This window comes from Leguminivora glycinivorella, chromosome 14, assembly GCF_023078275.1.
Source record: "Leguminivora glycinivorella isolate SPB_JAAS2020 chromosome 14, LegGlyc_1.1, whole genome shotgun sequence".
NCBI classification, from domain to species: Eukaryota; Metazoa; Arthropoda; class Insecta; order Lepidoptera; family Tortricidae; genus Leguminivora; species Leguminivora glycinivorella.
Genome location: NC_062984.1, coordinates 2,213,432 through 2,225,745, shown reverse-complemented (window position 1 = coordinate 2,225,745; position 12,314 = coordinate 2,213,432). Strand labels below are relative to the sequence as shown.

At 37.1% G+C, this 12,314-nt stretch overlaps 1 protein-coding gene and 2 long non-coding RNA genes across 3 annotated transcripts in view; 2 read left to right on the top strand and 1 right to left on the bottom strand.

Moving 5' to 3' along the window:
* Window positions 1–12,314, top strand: part of LOC125233490 — a 276,525-nt gene that overhangs the window by 152,658 nt on the left and 111,553 nt on the right. The gene's annotated exons all lie outside the window — the stretch shown is intronic.
* Window positions 2,705–3,347, bottom strand: LOC125233076. Its single transcript, XR_007177822.1, has 2 exons — window positions 3,265–3,347; window positions 2,705–3,121 (listed from the first exon to the last, which is right to left on the bottom strand). It is a non-coding gene; the product is annotated as an uncharacterized LOC125233076 (long non-coding RNA).
* Window positions 6,719–10,285, top strand: LOC125233075. Its single transcript, XR_007177821.1, has 4 exons — window positions 6,719–7,195; window positions 7,658–7,795; window positions 8,242–8,378; window positions 8,830–10,285. It is a non-coding gene; the product is annotated as an uncharacterized LOC125233075 (long non-coding RNA).

Here is a 12,314-nt window from a genome sequence, read left to right as displayed (position 1 = left end):
ATCATAATCATAATCAACAACATATCTTAGCAAAATTCTTAAATAATACATAAACATAATATTATAATCGTATAATAGCAAATCAACAAACGTAACAATCAGTCTTTACAACTAAAAATTAAACATCATATCGAACAACACACCTTAACAAAATTATAAACACTAAAACTATTAAGTAATCTAATTGTAACTTTAAAGTTACAGGTTGGTAAAGTTTTGTAACAAACTTTACTCTTTCCCACATTTCATCCAATTTCTCATCCGGCACGTCTTTGATTAAGGTTCTAAAATCAGATACAATATTATCCCGATTTGTACCCCTATCCTGATCGACCTTGGAAGATTCAACCCACTGAGCATGAAACTTACAATAACTTGCAGTAAGTTTACATACCTCACATTTGTAAGTTTAGAATGTAAGGTCGGAGAAATATGACAACAACATTCAACTTATTGGTAATTTGAAACTTTCAGAAAATTAGTAGTGCTATATTATTGTAACATGACAAATGAAAACTAATATTATAATATTGCAAGGATGTTTTGATTACAAGTTATTTAAATGTTCATTTATTACATTGCTGCAACAAGGTATTAGCTATATTACATATGCAACGTTACAGCAACATTAACTTTTAAACATCAAGTTTTCAATGTTACTTCAATGTCTAAACTTAAAGTTTCCCAAATGTTCAAAATCAATATTACTGCAACTGACCACTTGAAATATTGGTTTTATGCAGTTGCTGCAATATCACAAATTAAGATTTACTTCAATAAAACCTTTTGATATAACCGGTATATTTATTTTGTAACATTACAGGTAATTATAAATACAATGTCACAGCAATTGCTTTTTTTAAAGAATTCATTTCTCAATGTTGCACCAATTTGTAATATTTACGTTTATTGAACATTTAACATCAACATTACAGTCATTGACCGTTTTAAATATACGTTTTATAATTTTGCTGCGATATCACAAAATTAGCTTTCTTTCAATGAGTCTATTTATAAGGGCATAACATTACGGTAAATTATAAACAGTGTAAATGTTTAAGCTAGATTTTTTTACATTGTTTTTCTACTCCTCTTTTGGAGATTTCACATTCGGTTATTCTCGAGAAAATTCAAAATTGTTATTTCTTGATTAAACTATACCTACTCTGTCAAACAAGTCTGTCAATAAATAAGAACAAAGTAAACTATATGCATCCTATTCTTTAGGTGCGGTCGCTAGACGGCGGACGCAGATCTGGACAATGAATATACACTTAACCGTGCAAATTATCGGTCGACGGTCGCAGACGTGGCCTTGAGCGCATGGACGTCCGATCGAAATCTGGCTCGCTGGATGTTTTGGTCAGCCGAAGCCACGTCCCGAAGACCGTGCACACTGATCGGTCGCGGTCGCGGTCGCTCGACGGCGGACGTCCGCGTAGTATGTTCCTAGCTGTAATAGTTTTCTGTTCTGAGATTAAAGCTAGGAACATACTACGCGGACGTCCGTCGTCGCGCGACCGTGGACGCGGATCTGGATAATGAATATACACTTAACCGTGCAAACTATCGGTCGAAGGTCGTGGACGTGGCCTTGAGCGCATGGACGTTCGATCGAAATCGGGCTCGCTGGATGTTTTCATCAGCCGAAGCCACGGCGTGATACTCTGCAGACGTACCACCTCGCTTTATTGTGCTCAGATTACCATGGTGGAATGTACCTCTGACGTACCTCTTGTACCTCGTCGGAAATTAAATGTACTGTACATGTAGTTTACCAGAAATATGGGTTTAAAAGGGGTCCGACTGGGGAGTACTACTCCCCAACTTGAAGTTAGGTTCTGTAGACCCTGATGAATAGGTCAGATGGAGAAGGCGGTATTCCTAGGCATGGCACACATAGTGTACCCTTGTTTCGCCGATAAACTTTTCATCGACAACAAATCATCGAAAATTTTGTTCGAGTAATTTTGTTTCAACTACTATTTATTTGAAATTTTCTTAGGTATTATAAATACTATTCCAGTATTCAACTAATATTTCGTCATCACCCAGCAGCAGATGGTTGCTCAAGACAGAATGGCGTGAAAGAATCTTGTAGGGGCTCTGCACCTCTGTGGTGTCCTTAGGATAGGCAACATAATATATGACTACTACTTTACTTTAATTCCCTCTTCTAAATATTTTATATGTACAAATAAAGGCCTTCTAACACATGTCCCTCATTGACTAAGTTATTTATGATTCAAAAATTAAAGAAAAAGAGAAAAACGAGACAATGATTCATGGTTAAATACAGCATTATCAAGTTGTTGGTGAAAGCCAAATATATTGCGACATGTCCTTATTCTCATAAGTAACAATAACAACCAACCTGTCTGGCCTAGTCTGTAATACTCTTTATAATACTGTGTCGGTAGTAACTTAAGACTGCTAAGCCACAGTCCTGGGTTTGAATCCTGGTAAGGGCATTTATTTGTGTGATAAGCACAGATATTTGTTCCTGAGTTTTGGATGTCTTCCAAGTGTATAAGAGTTGTATATAAGTACCTACACTACAACACAAGCCTTCTTGAGCTTATCATGGGACTCGGTGAGTCTGAGTAAGAATGTCCTATATTTATTTTTTTAGATCTGGCTGTCCCCGACTTGTGCAATAAGGTTGAAAATAAGGTTGCTTTTAATGATATTGAAAGCCATTCAATCATAAAGTAGTCACTATATTTAGAACTTTTAGAAGAGATGTTAGAGATGCAATCCTTTATACAAATAAAACTAAAATATATTTAATAAAATATTTAGAATTAGTATAGATCCTGTGGTTGAACAATGATGGTACTGAATTTGAAGTCTTCTGCTTGTGATGGTTCTACCTGATTATTACAAATATACTCTTGCCAGGGAGGCTCACTCAACTTTTCTTTCATACATTCCGGCAGCCGCAAGTCCTGGCTTAGAGTTTGATGACCGTCTCCCTGCACAATAGAACTCAAAGTTGCATGCAGTCCGTTGACAGGTTGATGATGATGACAGTGCAGAGCCTTCTGTACTTGTACTTTTATAATTATGTGCTCTTGCTTCTGTCTCAGAACTTGCTTCCTTCAAATGATGGGAGGATCCACTGTAAAATAGAAGAGGTAGATTAACTAACAATAAATAATTATTATATTATTAGACCTGTGGCCCGTCTTTCGAGAAACGGGCCCCTGGTATTTAGCAATATAAACAATTCATACTAAAAGAAAGAATATGGTTTATACTTACATAAGGTTTTCTTTGGTGGACAAACAGGTGTTTCTTTAGCTTTCCAGAATGGTGAATTTACTAATACTGAAACAAGTCTTCTTGTTCTTTGATTCTTTCCACTTCATGTAGGGCTGACAATTCAAACTGACACTGACAGATCTGTATAATCACTACATTTTGAGTTACGTTTTGATCCACATAAAATTTCATAATATATTTTAAAAAGTATTTTTGTGTCATTAATAATTGTTGTAGAAAGAATATACATTTAAAGTGAATCGATACTAAATACAATGTGATGGTAAAATATGCACTTTAAATACTTTTTAACATTCTAGAGTGTAAAATCTGAAAATGAGTTATATGGTTTCACATATTTCGTCAATCGAAACGAAACGTCAAGGAGTTTTTGTTATGCTGACAGCACTGTAACGTAATTATAGCACGACCAGTGTTGTCAGTTCAGAGATTTTTCTCCGATTTGCGGAGAATTTGAGCCTCTAGCGGAGATCAGATACAATCGGAGAATTTCGGAGATTATGAAAAGGTCTCTAATTTTTTGAAGTTAAACCGCTCGGTAAACCTGAATGCATGAATTAAAGATATCAAAATATTCTCAATGTTCTGTGCATTTCTGATATAAAAGCGTTAATTAATTAAAAGTATTAATTCACTATAAACATTTTTCTTTGTTTAAAGACGGTCAACCAAATCTCGGCAGTAAAAAAGCCGGCAATGTAGAAAAATGTATCCTAAACATTGAAGTTGGATGAACGGAATCATCGAGGAGCCATAACACTTAAATTGACCGTCTCGAAAGCCTGCTGGCGTCCACCGTCTGAAAAATTCATAATCTGAATTTGGATTTGTATGACAGATCTAGTGCACGGATTTCCATACAATTAGCAACTGTCCGTGTTATTTTTTAATATTATGTTTTTTTTTCAGATCGATCTGACAGATTGCGAATAATCTGAATTTTCATTGCACTCGATCTGATTTCATTTTTTTTATACTACGTCTGTGGCAAACAAGCATACGGTCTGCCTGATGGAAAGTGGTTACCGTAACCTATGGATGCCTGCAACTCAAAGAGTGTCACATGCGCGTGGCCACCCCATTAGAAACTTGTACACTCCCCTTTGCTGTGTTAAGTATAAGTACACAGCAAAAAGGAGTGCACAAGTTTAAAGGAGGGTTTGGGTTGCCAACGACTCAAAGGACAATAGACGGAACAAATTATTTCCTTAAGTCCTCCCGTCGTCAGCACCCCGCACCCTCGTTGAGCTCTGGGAGCCTTACTCACCGGCAGGAACACAACACTATGAGTAGGGTCTAGTGCTATTTGGCTGCGGTCTTCTGTAAGGCGGAGGTACTTCCCCAGTTGGGCTCTGCTCTAGATTCGAGCGAGACGATATCCGTGTGCCCTACCACAGAAAGCGGAATATCATTCGCTATGCCCTACCTCCTAGCGATAATATTATGACTTTTTAAGATTATGAAATGAAGACTGTATGCATAACTGACAGTTCAAACGTACACTGACAGATTTGTCAGTGTCAGCATACAAATCTTTTTTCAGATTATGATTTTTTCAGACTGTCTCTTTCAGACTCTGTTGCCGTTCTTAGTGCCCTTAGTGGATGCCAGGCTTAAGGCGGAATCGAACTGTGTCGAATCGAGTTCTCATATGCGATTCGACGCGTCGCTGATGGACGCTGTTTAATAAGAAATGCAGATGAGAGATCGCTCACGAAGCGACGCAACTTTTCATACAAATACGTAAGTTGCCGAGCAACTTCGACGACCGTGGGCGAGCTGCGCACCCTTAACAGATATGTTGTAAATAAAAATAAAAAAATTCAGCTCTGTAGGTGGCGCATTCATAGCACAGGCACTAGTTTTCATGTAAAACCAATTAAACTTGAACTCATTATTTTTATGACTTAGATACTACAGTGACAGCTTAAAAAACTACTTGCTAGAAATCTGCCTATTCTGCTGCACGTATTAATTAAGGCACACCACGCCACAGTGTGGAAAAAAAAGGTTTTTATGCAACCTTTTTTGTATGCAACCTGTCAGTTCAATCTGAAAATTCTGTCAGTATGAACTGACAGGTTGGATGCAAATCTTTTTAAGATTATGAATTTCTCAGACTGTCTATGGCGTGCTTAAGACTAGGGAATGCAATAACCGACCAAATTTCATAACCGGTTACAATTTTTTATTATGTGAAGAATAACATTAAAAAAAAAACACTCACGATATTTTGTACCCATAGGAACTTGAAAATATTATAGAGAATTTATTTGCATACCTCATTCATTCTGTACACCCATGGGCCCACATACATATGTACATACATGGACCCTGATACGGGTGTAGCAAAGTGTAAATGTGTCACTTATTAATATAAATATCTGGGTGACCGAGCTTCGCTCGGTTTTGTTTCGTATCATTGACATGTGTCGCCATCTAGTTCAAAAATTAATAGTACCTACATCGAGCGAAAGAATTCTCAGTCTTAACAACACAACTACTCCACACGAGATGGCGCGCGTTTCGCCACTAAAACTCAAATAGTGTATTTTTCTATTCATTTTAGCCTTGACCTGTGTCGCTATCTAGTGTTTGCAATAAATAGTACTTACATCGACCGAAAGAATTCTGTCTTAACAGTACAACTACTGCACATGAGATGGCGCGCGAAGAAAAACGCATGAAAACTCGAAAATTCGCGTTTTCCGGGACCTAAGGATAAGTTAGACCGATTTTTCACCCCCAAAAACCCCCACATAACAAATTTCAGCGAAATCGTTAGAGCGGTTTCCGAGATCGTCAGTATAAATAAATATACAAGAATTGCTCGTTTAAAAGTATAAGATTGTATTATATTATATTCCATGTACGGGCAGAAAGTTTCAATTTCTAACTAAATGTAATGTACTCGTATAGCCTTCCCATCAGTTGCTCATACCAAGCGCCCCAGTCTTATAAGATGTGCTTGAATTTGATATAATTATTATTGTTGCACAGCTCAGCACATAATATGTGCAGTGCAGTGCATTCCAACTTTCATTATCATTTAATATGTTATCTTTTATTCGAGATACCATTAGTACAAACTCCGTGTTAAAAAAAATTAATAAATATGAAAAAATTTAAAGTATCAAAACTATTTGTCAGTTATTTCTTAATTGCATTGCATGCATATTTTACGTAAATGAATACTTCTTTAAATATACTTACTAATAAATGAGACTAATTACTAGGAAATCAAATCAAAATAGGCAATTTCGTATTTAATACCACACAAATAAATGAAATAAATACCTCGTTCTCAAAGTATTGCTTTTATAAAATTTTGTAAGGATTGTAGCGAAAACGAAAAAGTAGCGGTAAAACATTTAAGTTGGTAACCCTGACGCCCCTTGTGACGCCACGAACATGCGGTGCGATGCGAGCTGCGACGCTGCGAGTGCGCCACCAGTCCGCCATCTTTCTTACCTTTTTGATGGTTGTTGACTTGTAAATTTTGTAATTAGTTTTTGCCGACGTCCGTTTTTTAAGTAATTTTTGGTATTTTACAAATTGTGTTACTTTAGTGGACACGTGGAGACATGGACGCTGACTGTTGGAAGAATTCGTCAATTCAGACTGGCGCAAAGAGCTATCAGGGCGCGATGCCAGGAATTTCATTGCGAGACAGAATTCGAAATGAGGATATTCGCCAACGCAATAAAGTTACCGACATTGCAAAAAGGATTAACTCAAGTGGGAATGGACCGGCTATATTTTTCGCAGAGATGACGATCAATGGGGTCGCCTAGTATTGCTGTGGAGACCTAGCCTGGGTGGCCGAGGTGGCGGGAAACCACGAGCAGATGGTCGGATGACACATATAGAACGGAGTGGAAACCCACGGAATGCAGACCAGGATCATATAGTAAGTATTTTGTTTCTTAAGTTTTGTATGGATTCTTTGAATGAAATGAGTTCTATCGAGTTAACTGCACTTTGCGTTAGGCGTCCATGTGTTTTATTCTTAGCGCCAGGCAGGCAAGCATGGGATGGCCTAATGTTTTATCATTTATCGCACGACCATGCTTGCCTGCCAGTTCTGGTTATTTATTGATTTAGGTCGAGTTTGTTTGTTTGGTTTAGTTTTTAGTTATTTAAAAAATAAAATGCCCTAGGTATGCTGATCTAGGCCTAATCAAGCCAGCAGCAGTGGGACATGTTGCCCGCTCTAACGTTATCCTGTTAATTAGATTATATGAGATAGATTAGATAGAATAAATTTTATGGTATGAGGAGAAAACCATTCAAATCTAATTGAAACTAACTACTTCTACTTGTGTAAATATATTAATGATGCTGATTTATTCAACTAATTTTATATTTTCAGCTTTAGGTATGAGTTTGTTACTTTTGCTCATAATAACATGGAGTATGTCACGGCTGCTCCACGGGCTGCATTGAAGGGCAACAGGAGCGAAAATGTTAAAATGGAAAGGAGCTCCCCCTTTCAATTAGGGAATCTTAGGTAATATACTATTGTTTTTTATTTGCATACCATATAATTTTTACAATATGTACATATTTGGACCCTGAAAAGGGTATAGCAAAAATCTCTTACTAGTTTGTGTTATTAACTAGATTTATAGAATAAAAATTGAGGTTCCACTCTCAACTGTTTCCTCCTCTAAAACTTAATCAATCAGGATGAAATTTGAGGATTTGAATAATAATGAAATAATCTGTGTCATACCGTTTGGTTTTTTTGGCTAATTGTTGACCCATTTTGACTATCCTACGACAGTCCGACACATATATAAATGATAATAAATATTAATAATCTGTGTTGAAAAAACCAGGGAGGAAATAGTCGAGAGCTTTTGTATGGAGAATTGACCCCTGCTGTAGTAAATCGCCCGTTTCTGCTGAAGTAATTATGGATTGAATAACACTGACTCTCTTTTCTCTTTTTAGGATATGCTAAGGCAAACAGAAGGAGGCAAGGAACGGGACTGCATCAATTGCTGTCTGGAACCAATCTTGTGGGATGACTTCTGGACAGGGAAAAACAATTTCATCATCTACCCTAATACTGACGAATGTTCTAAAACGTAAGTACTTATGAACCCTTCATAAAGGGCAATGTCCATCTTTTATTACAAGCTTTTATTCAACTTGCCTTGTTAGTGTGTTAGTTTGGGTCAAAACGTAGAAGCTAAATTTGACCCACTTCCCGGTTTCCGATTGAGCTGAAATTTTGCATGCATATGTAAATCATGTGACAATGCAATATTATGGTATCATGGCGCTGATCTGATGATGGAGCAGAAAGGTGGTCATAGGAACTTTGTTATGAAACGTCGTATCCCCATTGAGTAAAAGGGGTTTTTAGAAACATCTCGGAGAGCAGTAGACAACTGTTGAAAGAAAGGTACAGTCGGCGATAAAAAAAGCTTGTGCCAAAAATGATGTTTTTGCAAAAGACTTATTCATATGCGTTTAGTACAAATTGATTTAAAATAATATATCTAAAGGTTTTCTAACATTTTATAAATTTTACAGGTGCTGTAAGGCAGACATTTCCAAATGTAACGGAGGAAAGTTTCGAGACATGTAATGGTTTCAACATGCTGCTGAGACCCAACTCAAGAGACGTCAGTTTGTACTGTTTAGTCCATTCTCTATTGGGCATGCTTGTATAGAGAGGTATATATATATATATATTGGAGTACAGACATGGTGTTTGGTATGAGTATTATATACATCCTTTTGAGTCAAATAGGACCGGTAGCCACTTTGAACTCCGTGTCCGAAAGGGTCAAAGTATGGAGCTCCCGGTACTCAGAAAAAAATTCTGGCCTATTAGTTTTGAACTTTCGAGTCAAGTTTGGTGTCATTTTTAAACTGTTCGCTTCGTTTTTAAATTGAAGAAGATTAAAAATCACAGTAATATTATAAAGGCAAAAGTTTGTGAGCATACCGTGTTTGTTACTTCCTCACGCCACGCCCAAGTGCCTTAACAAATATTATTTATAAAATTAAGTATGGAGGAAGTACGATATACCCTAAGTTAACACGTCGCTTCTTCTTGATCGTGGGTAACACTCGGGGCGCAGTATAATGATTATTAAAAATCTTTATGCTGTCCCCTATGCTGCGATGGCGATCGTTGCAGTACTTTCAATATTTTTTTTACATCAAATATTAGAATCATCAAAGATTACTAATAAAATAGGCTTTTTAGAAATATTTTTTAAAAATCATGATTAGTATAAAAATACGGAAATATGAGGATTTGTTTGCATTTCGTGGCTACTAAAAATTCATTATTAATAAATATTGTGCTATATTTTGCTATGGAACCCTAAAAAAGTAGTTACATAAAAATGACACTAAAATTGACTCAAAGCTCAAACTAATCGGCCAGAATTTTTTTCTGAGCAGCAGGAGCTCCATACTTTGACCCCCTCTCCCCCTTCGGACACGGAGTTCAAAGTGGCTACCGGTCTTGTTTGACTCGGGAGGACGTGTATAATACCCATGTAGATGTAGATGTAGTGTAGGGACGCCTGGCCGGATACAGGCGGGCTGTCGATCGCTGGTGCGTTCATTCAGCCCAATTCCCTGGAGTTGGAGCTGCAGGTTACTGTCCCGGCTGCCCTCCCACACTTCTCTCCTCAAATTTTCTTGTTTTCCTGCAGAACATAATACCCATACTAAACGCCAATGCTCTACTCAAAAATTCACTTTTTCCCAATAGAGAACGGACTGTGTTAGACAGTGCATGTTGTTACACGGTAAATTTTTCTAGAAGACCAAATTTATAAGTTCCTTAGTTATTCTATTTTTAACTAAATAAGTTCTTGTACTATAAGCAGTAATCGGAATAGGCAGAGTAGATATATTTATTTTTAAACGAAATGACTTCCTTGCGATAGTATTTTTTCAGTACAGATGGTATTTTTTTTACGCACTAGTGCGAGAAGTGGTTCATTATACGCCAGGTCGAAACTTCGGAGGCTCATCTGTACTGAAAAACGTCGTACGATACACGTGCGAAAAGGAAATTCGTAACTCGTGTCGATTTAAAGATTTTTATCGCTACTCGTTTCGAACTTCCTTTTTACGCACTTGTATCGTAATGTACTATTTTGCCATATTGGAATCTTTCGCTTGCTCGAGTATCAATATTGGCACGTGCAGTTAAACAATAACTTTGCCCCCTTGTAAAACAATTAACTATTTTTTCAGTACAGATGGTGGTTTTTTTACGCACTAGTGCGAGAAGTGGTTCATTATATGCCAGGTCGAAACTTCGGACTCCGAAGTTTCGTTCGGAGGCTCATCTGTACTGAAAAACGTCGTATTTAAGATACAAGTGCGAAAAGGAAATTCGTAACTCGTGTCGATTTAAAACACTCCCTTCGGTCGTGTTTTAATTTATCGCCACTCGTTTCGATCTTCCTTTTTTACGCACTTGTATCATAATATACTATTTTAACAGCCTATATTGTGTCCCACAGCTGGGCAAAGGCCTCCCCTAGCACACTCAACGAAGCCTACCTCATCGGAATTAATTCGTGTATAAGCGAATTTTGGTATAATTGTAGGGAATGGTGTCTAAATCCACATTCTCAAAGTACTCGGGGTTTGGATGGAGATAACGGGTAGAGGGGGGGGTGGAAAAAGTCCCTTTTTTTAGTTTTTCGTGAATACTTCTTAAACTGTGCCACGTAGAAAAAAATGTTTCAAGACACAAGTAATCTTCAGAAAATTCTCTACAAAAAAAATATGTTCACTTTTTATCTGGGATCATGAAATATGGAGAGGAAAAGATGGACAGAGAAGATTTTTTTTTATAATGCAAGTGTGATGAAAAACATTGTGCGTAACTCGGGAAGTATGAATATTACTAACTCGACTCTTTAAATCGCTCCAGCAAGCCAACTTACTCTCGTTAGTACAATGTACTATTATTGTCCGTCTTTTCCCCTCCATACCACCATTACCACCCCGACCCAAGAGTACTTTGAGTATGTGAATTAAGACACCATTCTCTACAACTATGCCAAAATTCGCTTATACACGAATTATTTCCCCCGACAGGCAGTTAAAAGTTGGGCGTGCTACCCTGTTTTCCGCCACTCGTCATGGTTTTTAAATTTCTTTAATTAACTATTTATCTGTTAAAAAGTTAGTGGACAATAGTTTAACAACGTTTTTTTTAATATTTTATTTTCGAGTTAGGTCAGTTTGCAGTGTATTTTGACCTATTTAGAACTATATTAATTACGGTAGGTTCCCGGGACGTTAGTTACGCAAAAAAAAAATGTCGTAAGGAAGTCTACTTTTTATATGTTCTACCAAGTGTAGGTAAATGTACTCTGCCTATTCCGATCACTGACTATAAAGCTTATTAAAACTCCATCGAGACTAGACTTCAATCATTTTTAAGAATTAACTTAATTGCGATTATAATAGAGTTTATACTAATAATATTCACCAGGATAATGTGTCATATTTTTATCAAAATGTGCGTGTGTACTGACAAAAATCTTTTTCAGTACAGATGGTGTTTTTATACGCACTAGTGCGAGGTCGAAACTTCGGATGGCCATCTGTACTGAAAAACGTCGCACGATACACGTGCCAAAAGGAAATTCGTAGCTCGTGTCGATTTAAAATACTCCCTTCGGTCGTGTTTTAATTTATCGCCACTCGTTTCGTACTTCCTTTTTTACGCACTTGTATCGTAATGTACTATTCTGCGTGTGTTATTTTCTCACCCCCGTGAATTTCGGCAGACTTTTTTGTAAGCAAAGGAGGAGCAGCTTATAAGTAGTATAAAAAGCTATTCGCTAGGTGCATGACTGGTGCTGTTCTCAATTTGTGGGCTTTTCCATATTAAATTAAATTCTATGGTTTAAAGTTAGTTCCAATCCAACGGCCGCTGCTGGCATTGATGTTGGACATGCCCATGATGACGTGTATTTATAACAATCAGCGCCACTCTGTCACGCACGTTGCCAATACTTATTAGGTTATTA